Consider the following 16,139-nt stretch of genomic DNA (forward strand, 5'->3'; position numbering starts at 1 on the left):
AGAAGAGCAAGGCTTTGTCTCCCTGGCAGGTAGTGGGAAGATACTATCCTGGGAGGGAGCCAGTGAAGCCAAGCAGATGCAGAGAAGGGAAAGTCATGGAAGTTTACAGAGGGTGGGGATGGGGAGAGGTGCGTGGGAGAGAGAAAGTGGGTGCAAGCGGGCTGGAAGCTCACAATGAAAGCGTCATGCATTTTATGCATCTCTTCTCGGCACTGCGGGTCAGGCTCAGGGTCCGTGCAGGTGATTGCTGCTGCCCGGTTCCTACTTTTGGGGCCACCTGCAATCCAGAGACCCGGCCACGTGCTGCCAAGGTTGGAAGACTCCCTGTGATTTGTTTGCACTTTAGTGAGCGAGAAGAGATGAGACAGAGAGTATGGAAAGGACGAGACAATCAGTTGCACTGATGCACTAGGGGCAGGAGATAGACTGGAACATAAGAGACCGGGATGCTAAATGATGAGAGCTGCATGAGGACTTGGGATGTGGCAAAGGCTGGCTGGGGGCAGAGGTCTGATCCCCTCCTGCCCTGGCAGGTAACAGACTCCCTGTTGCAGGAGGGGCATCACCATATGCAACTCAAAGCACCACTTCATCCCATTTCATGCGGGGGGAGCAGACCGGCCAGGCGATAGGGCGCCTACCCTCTCTGGGTCCCCAACTCAGCTTGGACCCAGCTCAGCCACAGCCCTCCCTGCAACAGGAGGAGGGAGGACTGTGTTTAGGGGTCTTAGCTCAGTTCCTGGTCCACAACCAGTAGCACAGTTGCCAGCCTTGGAGCAGAGAGGCCCACCACAGAGACCAAAGGCCACTCTAGTGTAAGACCAATATCGGTGACGGGGGGAAGAGGGCCAATACGGAGAAAGTTTATTTTGTTTCCCCGGTGGTCTTCTCTGTTGGGGAGACAGAGGTTGGCCTCCAAGGCTGCCACCTTAGCACCTTTCACTAGCACTAAATTCACTTTATTTAAAAAATAAATAAAAAGGGAGGGGAGGGGGAAGAGAGAGGGGAGGGGAGTGGAGGGGGTGGTTTTCATTGCACGTACGAGAGAAAAACACAGTATATTTTCTTAGGCCTTGGCTAGAGAGGTAGTGAAATACGACGCGCGATACTACCAATTCAGGGGAGCGGCAGCAGGGCTTGGTGCTACTCAGAGGAGGCATCTCCAACTACTGCCAGGATGTCTGGGTTGGGTTTGCTGCAAGAAGGGAGTGCCTGCTAGGCTATCCCCAGATCAAATACACCGTTTACAATGGCAGGAAATCTTCATCTTGCTTTGACCCACCCAAGCACGATGCTACCCTTCACTTTTCCCACTTCATCCTATGCATAGGGCATAATCTGGGGCTCAGGGAGTGAGGAGAATGGGTCTTGTGTAGCGAAGTGCCTGAGTCCAATGCCCCCCAACCTTGATGTGCTGGGGTAATTTGGCCCCAAAATCTAATTTGGACCCATTTTGGCCACTTGGGCTCATCTTGAGTCCTGCCTGGTTTGAGCCGTTACAGGACACGTGCCCCAACACCGTGACCATCCTTCCTGGGGGCAGACAAGGACTTTGACAGTCCCGTTGTAGCCACAGAGGGACGCTCACACGGAGGGATCCTAGGGGGTTCGAGCCAACGCAGGAAAGGCAACGGATTGAGCTCAGGGCCCAACATGTGTCATTCGCTCTGAGCCCTGTCACTTCTCCCACCTCGAGCCGTCACTTCGAATTTAGACCATCTCTCCCTCAAAGGGCCCATCCGCGTGCTGACACTGACTGGCACTTCTGAAACCACATGTCCGCAGGGGAGGTCATACCAGCATCGCTGTAATGGCATAAATATAGCGAGGTGGCTAGAAACAGCCAGGCTGCTGCAGTTCTGCTAGTCAATCCCACTGTCTAGACAAGACCTTTGTTTTTAATACTCATCCCTGCAGGATCGAAGCGCTGGCAATTACGGAAGTGTTGCCACCGCCTTTTTCTATATCGTGTAGTTTACTGCATTTGCTCCGCAGTCTGAAGCAAACTGCGTTTCTAACCTGTGCTGTCTTCCAAGGATGCTGCTTTATAACGATTATCAATGTTCATTAGCAACGGCCTCTGGGTTTCTTGACTTGCATGGTCGAGTTCTGATACGGCTGGATATGATCAATTCCTCCAGCCGTCGCTCCCTTGTGGAAATCGGTCTCAAGAGTAGATTTCAGGGCAATTCATGATGTTGCTGAACAGCTAGAGGGGAAGCAAGAAAAGGAAAAAGAGTGATTCATGGATAAAAAAAGGGCAAAACTGCACTTAGGCACTGCTGAAAATGCTCCCCTTTTTTCCCACGTTATTTTCAGATCAGCAGAGGAAAATTAATACATTGAATTATTTTTCGCATCTAATATAGGCACGAGGGGGAAAATGTGTTGGCCATCTAGGAGGAACGTGGTTGGGTTTTTTTCTATTTGACCTTGCTATTTTATTTTTTAAGCTTTCATTCATGATCAACATCAGCCGGGAGTCAGGTCCTCCTGCTACAGTCAGCCCTGAGAGTCGCAGCCCTGTGAGAAGGGGTGGATAAGCCAGGAGGTGCTTGGTGCTGTAGAAAACTGGCCACGCTCAAATCCAGCCATGCGCCTAAGCACCTGCTTCCTCTGAAATGTGCGATTGCCTTGAAAGTATTCACATGCTTAAGGTTTAAGTGGACGCTACTTGTTTTGTTAGGATGAAGCCCCAAGGCCACTGGAAACTGAAAATCCTTCTGCCAACAGAATAAAAGTTACTTACTTTCTTAAATACCGGTTCCCCACTCCCCCCAAAAGAGCAAGGCTTTTGCTACTGGGGTCTAACCCACTCCAAAGTAGGGCCAGCCACTTCAAATCAGCACAACCATATGCTATAGGTTATCTGCCGCCCATTCCCGAAGCAGGTGGTAAAGGATCTCAACTTTTTAGAATTAGTTTTGTAAAAAATAAAAATAAAAAAGAAAGAAGAGTGTTTCCACAGGGAAAAAAGTTTAGGGGGTTTCAATGGTTGACTGTTTTCCATAGCTTGTATCAAATCATATTTTTGCAGCAGTTTGTTCCCCTTCTTTATTCAAGCCTAGGGATTGCGAGTCTGGAACCAGCCCAGAAACCAAGCTTCGAAGGTAATTGCAAGAAACTCCTTGCCCTTGTAGGCGAGGTGAGGCGAGGCAACCTGCCTGGCGGTAGAATATCAGGTTTTTGCAAACAGAGCTACAAGGATGTAGACCTGCCTCTGGCAGCTCCTCTAGTGCAGCGTGGCGCTGGGGATCAGATCCTGTTCCTCCTCCTATTCCACCTTGCTTCTGGCAAGCTCCTGTCCACCACTTCTGTAGCTCCAGTCTTGGGGCTCATCTTGCATGCATATCAATCTTTTGCCTAACCCCCAGTTTCAGGGGGAAAGGATTGGGCTGTCATTCCTTGGACTCCTGGAGAGCTATCGTTCCAAGGCCCAAGCTTTTCAAAAGGGAGGTGATGGTGGAAAATTGGCTTGTTCTTCTAAAAAAAAAAAATCTCGCTCATTATATATAAGGAAAATTATGACACTGGATCTTGTTCTTCTAAAGAAATTGCCCTCATTATATATAAGGAAAATGATAACAATGGATCTTTGGGGCATTAAGATTAGCCCCAACGCAGAAACCATCACATGATTTTAGGGCAGGGGTGGGCAAAATGCAGCCTGCAGGCCAGATGTGGCCCGCTAGGCCATTCTATCCGGCCCACGGGGCCCCTAAAAATTTAGAAAATTAATATTTATCTGCCCCAGGCTGCCTTTCATGTGGCCCTCAATAGCTTGCCAAAACTCAGTAAGTGCCCGAAATAATTGCCTGCCCCTGTTTTAGGGCCATTAGGAGTTCCTCAGCTAGTTGCTCCGGCATCTTCTCCTCTCTTTAAGGAGTGATCAGTAGCTTTTATTAGACCAACTAGATTTTTGCAAAAAAAATAAATAAATAAATCTTTAATTGCAAGCTTTCGGGCACAAACACCCTTCATCAGGCATCGGAGAAAAGACTGTAAAAGTTCTCCTGGGTAGAAATGAAAGTTCATATTTCATAGGAGAGTTGAAGGTGTGGCAAAATCTCCTGGTTGGAAAAGTTCATTTTATATGCAGGTTAGGCTCAGAGAAAAGTTGGAATAACCTCGCTGTTTGGTGGCAAGCAGCAATGGCATCTACATTTCTTTGCTTATGCGTCTCACGTCTTTGATCAACTCTCTCTCATCAGCCTGATTCCCATGAGCTGCAAAGTGGCATTTGGTTTCTCTGTTTTATCACCACCCATGTTTCACAGTCTCTTCTTCCCTCCTCAGCAACGCCCTGGCTCTGGGATACTTCCACCCACATGCTAGGTCTTAAAAGTCGGCACATAGCCAGAGTAAAACCAGACACTGCATCGAAAACTTCTGATGGGAATCATATTCAGAGGGCACCCAATAAAGAAATTCAAACCAGCACCGGACCACTAATAGGGGGATGAAAGATGCCTGGCTGGGAACATACAGATTGGAGCACAGTGGCTTTTGTGCGTGTGCAGGTACATGCATTTTTATGTCATCCCTTTCTCCTGCCTCTTCTTCCTTCTCCCTGAAGGGTTTAATTGTGCAATTCAGTAAATCGAAGAGCCAGCACTTTACATGCAAAAATGAAATTAAACCAGATACTCTGAGTTGGAAATGGAGGTGATCAAGGCAAGAATCCCCTCTGGCCATTGCACCATTGACATGACAATAGGGCTCACTGTAGGCCATCCTCCACCTCTTCTCCTTTGAGAATAACCTTCCCTCCCTTGCACCTGACTCAGACCTTCCAGGCACAAATGGGCAGGGACAGATGTCTCACTGCTGCCTTCCTCCAGGAAGGAAGGTCAGACATCTCTTCCCTGCTACACACTTGTTCCCATCAAGGATATTGCAACAGAGCCCTGGCCTCTTGTACATCCCAGCTGCAACGTGCCAACCTTGCTCCTTCTTCTAGGAAGCCCTTTATCCGCACGCTGCTATGCAAGCCCTGCCTGAGCAGACTGGCCAGGTGTTATGGACACATCAGCTCTTGAAAGGATTCATTCCCTGGAGGCTGGGATTCTCCAGACTCAATGACTTCCTTAATACAAGCTGTATGCTGCCTGTTAATCTCAATGCAGAAGTGCATTCAACACCTCACCGGAGGGAGCCTGGAGCCCCTTCCCCAAACATTTCCATTCAGGATCAGAGGGAAGAGTGCAGCTAGGGGCTGCCAGGAGGGTCACTGGCAGGGACCCTAGCAGGCCCTGAGGAAGGACTGTTCATGCAAATCCTCCCTGGTTTCCTCTGGCTTCACTTTCCACCCTGCCCCACTTGTCCTGGTTGATCCCAGGGAATTCAGCTAGTAATCGCAGGGATTTCCAGCCCGGACACACTGTGTCTGGAGCTATTCACAGACCAGCCCAGCAGAGCCACTGTCCCGCAGTGCCACCAACTCGCAGATCCCTGCTTTCCTGTCCCAGGCATTATGCAATTGCTGAGTCAAACCAGGTCAGCCTGGCAGCCTGGCCTCGATTGCCAGCGCCGTGCTGGGAGCGCGAGGCAGTCATCCTGGCTGAGCCACTTTCAAACCATCGCTGAGCCAGGTCTTGGGATTTTTCTTTTTCCAGCTTCCCTTCCTGCCTCTGCACCTGGCGTTCTCCTGGCACCCCACTCCCCAGCCTCCTCCAAGGTCAAAGCCTTTCTTATGGCAGGAATCCCCCTGCCTGCCTCTCAGGTGAGCTGCTACTCCCTGCACCAAGCACTAGCATAAAGCCTGGCTCTTGGGGCAGCTGGCAATGGGAGCCTGCAGCCCGGCACAGAGGCGGCCTCAGCCAGGTTCTAATTTGAGACATCAGATCCCATGCTCCCACCTGCAGCTTCCCTTTGGGGTCCCCTAAATTCATCTAGAAACCTTGGAAGCTTCCTCCTTCCAGCTCTCCCCTGGCCTCTTTTCCTTCTGGACCCTTTTGGGTCACACCACGCTCTGCCCCAGGCACCCAAACACATGGGCAGCTCTTCTGACACTGCTCCCAGCCCCCAGAAACCCAGGCAGCATGTCTAGGAACCAAAGTCAGCCCCTTCCACGTTTGCTATTTGCAAGCACATCTGTTCAGTGCATTTAACCTCCTTCTCCACAGTTTAGGCTTCGAGACAGGGGCATCGCCCAGCACAGAGACACGAGGTGTATCCAGCCCTGCTCCACGTGGACCAATTCTCCCAGCTACAAACATCAGGGGAAGGGAGGCCTCATTCTGTTTCCCTTAGTGCTCGGTGCTGGGAAATGCCATCTAAACCAAGACCCTCCACCTGCCCCAGTCTCCAGGAGCATGACCACTCCCTCATCCTCCAGCCCCACTCGCGCCGCTCCAGCAAACACCATCCTATGGGAGTCTCTTCCAATCCCCCTCCACACCACGGACACCCCCACAAGGAAGACCCCAAAGACAAGGGATCAGCCTGCTTTGCCAGGGCTCAGATCTGCAAGGGCCCAGCCAGCTTTTCCCTCCCCCTCCCAGCACAGATTAGCCAGTTCTCCCTCCCCACAATAAATCCTTGGGGGAAAATACCTTCCCATCAAGGAAGCTGCAAAAAGTTTTGGGGTTTGTTTTTGGGGGTTTTTTTCTTATGCTGATACTTAACTCCTCCTTTGTGAAGACACAGCCAAAGCCCTGCTGAGAATGTGCCCCTCTCTAAGAATAACAAAGGGGAAACAGGGTTGAAATGAAGGGAAATTACCAGCAAACAGAAGGGAAGGACCTACAGCAAGCAACAGCCAGGTGCAAAATTAGCCTCTTGAAGGGTGCAAGATTTAAAGGACCACCTCCAGAAAGGCATGAAGGATCGGGGGGGGTGACTGGGATCCTGCTTCCTATTAAATCAAAGCACAGGGTAAGAATCAGGGACAAATAGTCATTTGACATATGAGAAGGGAAGGGAACCAAATCTATCCCAGGCATGACCCCACTGCTGTCAGGAAGGGTGGTCCAGAGCTGGGTCAGACTCAGAGAAGTGATGCTGGAAGGAACCTCCAAAAGTCACGTAGTGCAGGCAGGATCAGCCCTATTCCAAATACCTAACTCGGCTCCTACTTCTGAAGAAATCGCCCTCATTATATACACAGAAAATGATGACACTGGATCATTCTTTGGGGCATTAAGATTAGCATCACGTAATTTTTAGGGTCCCTAAGAGTTCCTCGACTAGTTGCCCTGGCATCCTCTCCTCTCTCTAAGCAGTGATGGCATCTCTGTTGCTTTGCTTTATGCATCTCGTGTCCTTGATCAACTCTTGCTCATCAGCCTGATTCCTGTGAGCTGCAAAGTAGCTTTTGGCTTCTCTGTTTTATCACCACCCAAGTTTCACGTGTTTCTCCTCTTCCCCCCCACCCCCCCCTTGGAAATGCCCTTGGTCTGGGAAACTTCCACCATCCCTTTTATTGTCCAATAATTAGCTCTTAATTGATACCACGCTAAGGCCCCCTCTCCCCACCATATGGCCTGCCCCTAGGTGCTGAAAGGAAGGAGCTCCCTGAGTCCAGCATAAGGTCAAGGAACAATTTCACTGTGTGTAGGTATCTGGCAGTGTGGGAAGCAGACGTGGTGCTGAGGTCCTATATTGCCAGGGTGCATCCTCTCGGTCCTATTCTGTCATCTCCTTCCTACCCAGATGCTGCCCCCGTGTTGCTTGTAGGGCTGTTGTTAGACCTGAGACAAGTCCAGGCCACAAAGGTGGTGGCAACCGGGAGAGGAAAAGCAGCAGTTAAGTCCGTCCCCAGCACGCATCATGCAGCAAGAGGGGAATGGTGCCACAGCAGCATGCACATCCGTACCCTAGGGTCAGGGCCTGTTGGCATTGGAAACGTGAAGCCTTCTGGAGATGTGTGTATGGGAAAAATCACAGCAGGCAGTCGCCATGATGTTCTTCTTTACCTTTTATGCATGTGTGTGTGTATGTGCGCGTATGCACAAGTATCCACATGCACGTCCCTGCAGAAGTCCGGCATGTCTCCCACTTTCAAGAGCAGCTCTTTCAACTTCTTCTTCCACCACCAACCAGTCACACGGGTCATTGCTCTAGAACATCGACTTGTCCCTTTTGCTCAGCTCTAAACCAAGTACCACCTGGTGGAAAAACACCCAGGACAGCATCAGTGTTTCTCCTAACCTTGGTTTCCTGACTTCGCACTCTCTGTCCGTGGGTGCAGGCATCACAGATGCTATGTGTTCTTGACCTGGCTGGTGTAGGTTGTGAATAGGGCTCAGCTCTGGGACAACCATGAACGTTGTTTTAGTCCTTGCACTGTGGTTTAATACAAGACTGCTAGAGCCAGTCACTGAAGGGTACTATTCTTCCTAGGCCATGAAACTCATATCTGATAGCTGCTGAGACAACTGATACACCTACTTAACATGCTGTTTTTTTTATCCCTCTCCTCTCTCATATTTGCTAGTCATGTTCTGTGGCCAGGTAACAACTTGTGTGTTACAGGTTGCCACAGAGCCAAATTCTTGGACAGGGTCAAATGTGTTAACGGGTTACCCCAGTTTAATCATTCCAGTGCTGTCAAGGATTTGCTGTGATGTGTCACGGTGAGCCGGCTTGATGGAAGTCAGGATTGAACCAGAATAAGAGCGTTCACACACCGAGCTGCCCTGGTTCAATTAAAACAGTGCAACATCCCACCTTGGTTAAATTGGTGCAGGTTGCCCATATTGTAAGCTAGAGGGTGTGTCGTTGCTGCAGAAAGGATCTAGATTTCATAGATTTTAGGGGCGGAAGGGACCCATCATCAAGTCCGACCCCATCTAAGTGACCAGCCCCGAGGTTAGCCAAACTGCAAAACCATAGTCAGGCTACAGGGCTTCCTAGGTGCAGCCCTGGGCTGGGTGTGTTGCTAGCAATTGTAGCACAGCCAGTGGTTCTCAGCACGGATGCAAGCCGGGCCACCCTGCAGCACTCTGAGAGGCTTGTGGGTGGATCTGGCAGTGGTTCTGGGTGCCCTGGGGACTCGGGCAGGCACTGGAAGACGCTCAGCACCAGAGTGGCTCAGCTGCCATGCGGGCAAGTTACCAGCCCTGGTGAAAGCACTGCTCAGGCTTCAGCTTCGAGCACCTGCACCTGGGTTGATAACACTGTGGGGCAGCAGCTTTTGCATGAGGATTGCAGCCAGGCTGGGTAAGAGCTGGAGCCGACTGTGATGACAGCCCTTCCTCAGGGCTCTAATTCCCTTTCCAAGCCCAAGCCTTGGGGGCTGGCTCGGGTAGGACTCCTGATTGATGCCAGCCGGCGCTTGCTCCTTGGCGCTTCCTTTTGATAGGAGCAGATTGTTATTGAAATAAAGCTATGCAATATTAAAAGGGATGTTAAGGCTACACGGCTGATGCCTCCCTCCTTATGCACTCTCTCACCCTAAAAAAAAAAAAAAAATACCCTCACCTGTGACGGAGAAATGGCTGCTTGAGCCACCTGGCTGCTCCCATCCTGCTAACGACAGAAAACCATGTTGTGAGCACTTAACATTGCTCCTACCTAGCTCCACTCTCACAAGAGCAGGCAGCTCTGCACAGTACCTTGGGGGGGCAGCGACATGGAAGTGCTGTAGCACAGATGGGGGAGGGGGGTGGAAGTGACAGGGGTTTGCTTAATGCCTTAATGGAGGAGGGTGGGATTTACAGCCTGTGGATTTTCAAAGGGAACCTTAGAGGAGGGCAGATCAGCATTAGCAATGTCTCTGCAACCCTAGCTCACAGCACAAGACAAGAGCTGTCAGGTGGGAACAAGAAAATGCTGGCCTTTCACATGCAAAGGACCAGGGGAGGGATGGACCTTGCTGTAGCGGCGAAGCAGGAACTATAACAAGCTCTCTCCATCCAGGAGGTTTCTTTTCTTTGCTGTATGGGGAGAGGTACCAAGAAGGAGGCTTCTTGAGCATCCCACCCCTGCCATCCCCCACCGCCCCCCAAAAAGTAGACTGTATGAAAGAACACCAATAAGCTTTCCTTTTCCTTCCACAAACCCATTTCTCGTATGCACTAACACATTAGATCTCCTGTCTACCTCATCTCACCAGCAAGGATCATCAGCTTCATGTTAGCGATGCTTCTTCTTCACCAGAATTTAGGTCAATTCCATTTCTTTTGCAAAATGCCCATAATTTTGCATTCTCTCCATTTGCACAAATGTGGGCAAAAAGCAATGTAATTGGCATTACCAGCGAAGGGAGCAGCGGAGGCCTCTTCCAGCTCTGGAAAACCTCTGCACTCTCAAGTCCTCGGGGTCCTTAATCCTGTTGTAACTCCCACTGAGCCAAACACAGCCCTGCTGTAAGCGAGCAGGACTTCATGCTCAATCCAGGGGCAAATCTGGCCCGTTGACATCAAAAGGGGATGGTCTTCAAGGACATGCAACAGAATAAGAGTTTTGTAGGTTGGGTCTCTGTCTTCGCACTGGTTTTCTTTCTTTTCTCCCTTGCTAGTTGTCTAGGTTTGGATCAAAACTGTTTGCACTGTTCAAATGCTGGGACAATGTAGGAGGTTAGTAAGGCACAACGTGAAGCTTAACAGGGCCACACCAAGCTGACGAACGCCTAAATTAACCTAGGTGAGGAAAAAAAAACCCCACGTACATGGAGCAAATGGACCCTTCCTGATAGAAGTTTCACTGCCCCATCCACCAGTAGGTCCCAACACTGATCCAGGCCACTGAGTACACTGGGGCAGCTGGAAGATGCACATGCAGCTCTACTGTCCATGCCATCTTCTCCCATTGAGAGCCGGTTGGGTACGCACAGCATCCAAATATCAATTCCCTGCTAGCTGAGCTTGGGAGGCAGGTTAATGTGGGGGTTTGTCAGCTTGAGAAAGGTCCTTGGTCATAGGAGTGACATTGTGCAGGGACGTGAATAGCAGGGACAGAGTAGGGGTGCCTTGATGGGATGAAAAACACGCGGTGCGCGGACTTGATCTCCAGGCTCAGGACGGCTGCCCGCAGCGATCCCCGAGTCTCGCTGTACAACGAACATTGCGTTTCCTGCTCTCTGCTCAAGGGGTAGGCCAACGCTGGGATTTCAGATTAAGTTATAGGCACTGGCACAAGGCACAAAGCCAACAGCCAACTGACTTTATCCACCTGTGAGGCGCATGAATTATCCCAAAATGCCTGGCTGGGACCAGCTCCTTCTTGCTGCGAAACAGAAGCCATGTGTAGCAGACAAGGAAAAACCTTGCTCTGGTTTCTTAAGAAAGAACTGATAGCTCCAACCAACAGCAGCCAGAGCTCACCACCTATTTTATGAACTCGCTGAGCCGCTTCGGACAAGAACTGAACTCACTTTGCATTTGGATGGAACTGAAGTTGGAAGGCACTTGCTACGAGTCGCTCACGCCTCTGCTTGAGACACTGAAAGACAAAGGCATCGTGACGAGCGGAAGCAACCCGCCAAGGACTTCCCCTACAATGGTGTGAGGTGCGGGGGTCCCATGCGTTTCACTGTACATCATCATCCCGCAGCATGGTTTCACGCCATTCTGGAAACAGTCTTTGAACACCATAGAAGATGTACAGACACATGGGACAGCTGTTTGTAACCACCCAACCAACAGCTGCACATCGGCACGTCACTGGGGATGGGGATCGCATGGGATAGGCTGTGTACTTGTGTTATATCGCAATGTGACACCTGCCATTTCTAGAGTATTAACACATGAAGAGAGAGAAGCAGTGCAAATACACATACATAATTGACCAAAAAATAAAAGCAAGCAGAGCTCTCTTCCCTTCTAAGGAACATACATACCACCCACAATTTTACTTTTTTTTTTTTTTTTTTTAGATGAATAAATGCATCTTCAGAAGCAAAATAAGCCCTTATAATTGCTTAATACATTCCTTCTGTTAAGGATAAACTATGCATGCATGATGTTACTTTGGAGGAGAAAACATACTTGGTAGAAACTATTTCTAATTCGTAACTGCAGAGTTCAGGCGCCAATACAGGGAATGGCTCCGTGCACAAGCACTGGGTTTTTGTCCATGTCCTTGAAATATGATGGCGCAGAGTATCCCAGAAGCATGAACCATAGGATAAATTTGACCCTCAGATCAGACCCTATAGACTGTGCCTACAAAAAGTGCTTCCCAGAATATTTTTTAAATGACTGAGAGGTGACACTGTTTTCCTTTATTTTCTGTATCTCTCTCTCTCCATTCTGTAAGATGCCTGTACAAAGGGAAACTTTTTTTAGGATTTTTTGGCCTAGGAATGACCATTACTTTCCATTACATATCAAAAGTCTAAACCCTGTTAATAGCTACTGCACCATTTGGTTTTCTTCCTCCATCTTAATCTTTCCACTTTAAAGACTGGGACTTCACTTGTTTTCCCAGCCTGCCTGTAACCATTACCCTACACCATTTGCACCCTATTTAATGCACTTTTGGAAGAACATTGTACAAAATGAAAGGGGAAAAGAAGTCAGTAGAATCTGCAATGAAACCAAGTAGTTTGCATTCATTCTGCCATGAGAATAAAGCATTGAAAGCAAGCAATAGCCTCAAAAGGCAACAAGTCAATTGGATTTTTAAAACCCTTCCTGTTCTAATAAGCCTTTAAAGAAAAAAAGATTTTTGTTATTGTTCAATTTTAATGCTTTTGACCTGTAACTGCAAGTAACAATGTAACAATTAGGAACAGAAGGTGTTCAGACTCACCCAGTTAGGTCTGGGTTGTCTGCTGCATTGCAATGGAGGTTATGAGATAAAAGTCCACCTCTTGCAAGGAGTTTACAGGGGAGATATTTTCTCTTCCCCAAATTCAGATAAGCAGGAAGAGATAATTGGGCAGCCCTCAACTGCTCCCCAACTACCTCCATACCTAAAAGGGAAGCTTGAGTTTGGTCTTAATTATCCTGCTGCAATAGAACTTAATGGCACACACTCAATGAGCTCTTACCTGAGCTGAAACCATTCGCATCTGTAGCACTATCACTGGCTCTGTGGCAATCAAATATGTTCAAAAGGAGGGAGTCAGGTGGGACCTATGAGTGGGATCAGGGAGATTAGATTTCATATTACTATCCTCAAGAATACAGCCAGGACTAGAGAAATACAGAAAATACACATCTTAGAGAGAGATAAGCACTATGTTTTCCAAGATACAAAAACAACTCATTTAGACGTGAAAAAAATGTGCTACTATTCTCCCCAGCCCACCTTAAAAAAGTGACTTCCCTGTCTTTTGTAGTTGAATTTATTTGTATATATGTATACAATTGGTATGGCCTTAATGCTCCATTTAAGGACGTGTTTTGCTATATTTGGGCACAGAGTGTAGAGCAACTGCTTCGTTAAGATTAATATTTTTACTTCATAAAGAACAAAACCTGTAACTTCTATGAGTACAGTTTGCATGGACATACAGACACACAGAAGCAATGGCAGATTATTTTTTTGGCTTGTAAAAAAAAAAAATCAAAATTTTAAAAACAAAAAAGTTCTATTTCAGCAGTTTGAAGATGGAATGTAAAATTTCTGTTGTTAAGTGTATATAAAAATATATTTATTGAACCATACATTCATGCTGATTCCAGTTTAAAAAAAATGAAAACAAAACAAAAAACAAAAAAAAATAAAAGTTTTCTGAAATTTTCTCTCTGTGGATTTTTAGCACGAGACACGTGATATTCTGAAGCCCGGGCTCTTGGGAGATGTACTAGCGCTTTTAGCATCACATGGGAATCAAGAAGTAGGGTCATTCTTACCAAGTCATCTGGAAAGATAGATCCTTGCACACAGACTCCTTCTGAGCTCTCGTCTACCCTGCAATTCCTACAAGGATGGGAAGCCTGTTAAATGCAACAGTTTTGTGGTGTGGCTAGAATGAAGCTATCCACAACTCTAAACCCTGCATGTTGCTTTGGCCTTTGCAGAGACATAGCAAGATCTGGGAACAAGGTTAATCTCCTTTTCACTACAAAGAACACCCCCACAGGCTTTAGAACATGGTCTGGGTATTGCAATTGGGCACCCAGTGTAAAAAAGTAGCCTTTTACCCACATTCAAGACAGACGAGCGTGCTATAAACACTGCACGTGACAACAGCATCAGTCCAACACGCACTTAGTCCAGTAAAAGATATCACTCACAAAAATCCTTCTTGCATAATAGCTTTGGTGTTTCAAAGAGTGTCAGCTGGGATCGAGACAGACTGTTAATCTGCTTTTTTCTCTACTTTACAATAATCTAGAGCCCCTAAGAAATGGCGTTTTAGAAATGCCTGATTAGGAAGGAATGCTGTTATTTTCTGTAATGTACCCTAGGCCTTGATGCAAATTGAAATGCTATGGCTTGTTCTAGAGAGTTGTGTGTGGATGGGCAATAGTGTCACTAAGTAGAGGAAAGTATCTAAAGCCCTGGTGTGTGATATTCCACACACACTGCATGTCATTTCACTGGGGACGAGGCCATCTCTGCACAACATCTAGAAGAGGTTGTTGGACAGGAATAAAAAGCTACCCAGAACTGAAGATGGAGACAAGCCAGGAGACACAACATTTCCCCTTGAACACCTGACAAGGCACCCAAGTACTGGAGTTCAATTAGGCAAGAGGCAAGTGGTACCTGCATTGCTAAGCCAATTCAGAAAAGTAACTGAAAGGCGGAGGGGTCCCCATCGTGATATTTAAATATATTTCCAAAACTTGCCACAGCTCCACACAATGAAAGCTGTTTTCAGCATTGCGGTAAATTTTTTAATCTATTAGCTTCAAGGAATGCCATGGTTTACAGTGAAGAAAACGTTCAGATTAGGAGTGCTGTATAAAAGGATTACCTATTAAATCCAATCTGATGATGCCAGCCTTAGCCAGAGAACACACACACAGATGTTACCCAGAAGGCCGTGGGAAACCCGTTTTTCTGGTCCCCAGCAAGGCTGAGACTGGTGCTTCTAGAAAGAGAGGCAAATCACACATGTACACTGCTTTAAGAGAGCATTTAGGAAGACTGCTAGAATGATTGTTTCGTATTGTTCGTACTACAATATGAAAAGATGGCATTTTATAAGTTGCTGGCCATCCCCGAGTAGCGGGATACACTTTTCCCATGAAGTGGGAGCCTGCTACGAGAGATGAGGGTCTCCGAGCCCATCCTGCCTAGTTTAAAAGCTGCAGTTGTGTCCTTTCCCACCACCCCCCCTTACATATTGGAAGCAGAAAGCACAATAACAAATGCCTGGCAGCTTGTATCTATTCTCCGAAGGCCCCCACTGCAGGCAGCAGGCATGCAGGAACTTTCAGAGCCAAGACAAACGCTAGCCAGACGCACGTTGCCATGTTATAGCGCCAGCAGCATCTCTTCAGAACAATCTTCCTATTCATCTGGAGTCACTGCTCCTCCACGGGCCCACAGTTGGCAAGAGCATGAGGGCCAGTGTTTCATACGTTGAAACCCAAATCAAGTTCCACCTGCAGGACCAACAAAAACAGGCAGCGTTGCAGAAATGGACAAATCTAACTGGGGAACTCCAGCAAAGCTTGTGCCCTTGAAGCAAGGGGCTGCTTATTAGGAGTGTCCTAACAGTTAGGGACTAGGATATTCCTAACTCTGATGATTCCCTACTGGCATCACACAGCCAGGACTGAGTTTAAGGTAGACTATAAATTCCAGGCTGGTTTAACACCAACTCGCTAGCACAACAGTACAGTTAAAAAATCAAGGGCAAAACATTTGACCAAGATAAATAGTTAGAGCTAACCAATGTCACCGTACCTTATGTTCTCCAGCAGCGTTTCTCAACTCAGGGGTCACAACTTAAAAGTAGGTCACAAGAATATACAAAAGGGTCACGAACAAGCTTTAAAAATGGATTCTTTTAAAAGGAGAAAAAATGTGGGAAACTGTCGGTTTTCCCTTGCAGGTGACAATTCCAGCCTGCAAGGGATTGCTTGGGGACCCCCCTCCCATGCTCCACACACCAGGGAGGCCTGGGGGCCGTAGGTCAGCAGGAGCTGTTTTCTGCTTAAACTATTGACTGGGTTGGGACCGGCCATGGATGTTTACAAATGGGTCCTGGTACAATAAAGGCTGAGAACTACTGCTCTACAGGATTTACCTTTGCCTCCCCTCACCCCCACCCCTTTTTTTTTTTTTTAATA

General features: G+C 47.9%; 1 long non-coding RNA gene across 1 annotated transcript; it reads right to left on the reverse strand.

Annotated features, from left to right (window-relative positions):
- Nucleotides 1-2,027: 2,027 nt before the first annotated feature.
- On the reverse strand, nt 2,028-13,030 carry LOC112549853. The gene is made up of 3 exons (XR_003093414.1): nt 12,938-13,030; nt 11,318-11,385; nt 2,028-2,209 (listed from the first exon to the last, which is right to left on the reverse strand). It is a non-coding gene; the product is annotated as an uncharacterized LOC112549853 (long non-coding RNA).
- Nucleotides 13,031-16,139: the final 3,109 nt, after the last annotated feature.

The sequence above is a fragment of the Alligator sinensis genome, unplaced genomic scaffold (genome assembly GCF_000455745.1).
Source record: "Alligator sinensis unplaced genomic scaffold, ASM45574v1 scaffold550_1, whole genome shotgun sequence".
NCBI classification, from domain to species: domain Eukaryota; kingdom Metazoa; phylum Chordata; order Crocodylia; family Alligatoridae; genus Alligator; species Alligator sinensis.